Raw genomic sequence first — 795 nt, 5'->3', positions numbered from 1 at the left:
TAGCTAAGATCAAGGAGAACATTGCTAGCGGAGGTGCTAGTTGTTTCTCCACAAATGATCATGGTGTTGTGTACTTTGAGAACCGTCTAGTGGTTCCCAAGAACCAGCATCTACGGCAGTTGATCCTTAAGGAGGCTCATGAATCTCCTCTCACCATTCATCCCGGTAGTACTAAGATGTATCAGGATCTATGCTAGAGGTTCTGGTGGACTAGGATGAAGAGAGAAATTGCTCAGTATATTGCTAATTGCGACGTCTGTCGTCGTGTAAAAGCAGAGCATCAACGGCCTGCTGGCACCCTTCAACCCCTAGCTATTCCTGAATGGAAATGGGATAAAATTGGTATGGATTTCATTACCGGTTTTCCCAGGACCAAGAGAGGGAATAATGCTATCTTTGTCGTTGTCGATCGTCTTTCCAAAGTAGCCCATTTCTTACCTGTTCGTGAGAGTATAACCGCTAGTCAATTGGCAGACTTATACATCTCCCGAATAGTGTCCCTCCATGGTGTTCCTTTGGAAATTAACTCGGATCGAGGAAGTCTTTTCACCTCTCGATTTTGGGAAAGTTTCCAGAATGCTATGGGAACCCGTCTCTCCTTTAGCACTGCCTTCCACCCTCAGTCGAGCGGTCAAGTGGAACGCGTCAACCAGATTCTAGAAGACATGCTTCGAGCCTCTGTTATCTCATTCGGAATGGATTGGGAGAAGTGCCTTCCATTTGCCGAATTCGCTTATAACAACAGCTATCAATCTAGCTTGGGTAAAGCCCCTTTTGAAGTTCTCTATGGACGAC

This window comes from Triticum dicoccoides, chromosome 1A (genome assembly GCF_002162155.2).
Source record: "Triticum dicoccoides isolate Atlit2015 ecotype Zavitan chromosome 1A, WEW_v2.0, whole genome shotgun sequence".
Lineage (NCBI taxonomy): Eukaryota > Viridiplantae > Streptophyta > Magnoliopsida > Poales > Poaceae > Triticum > Triticum dicoccoides.
The sequence above is the reverse complement of the archived record's forward strand: the minus strand, read 5'-3'. Positions refer to the sequence as shown.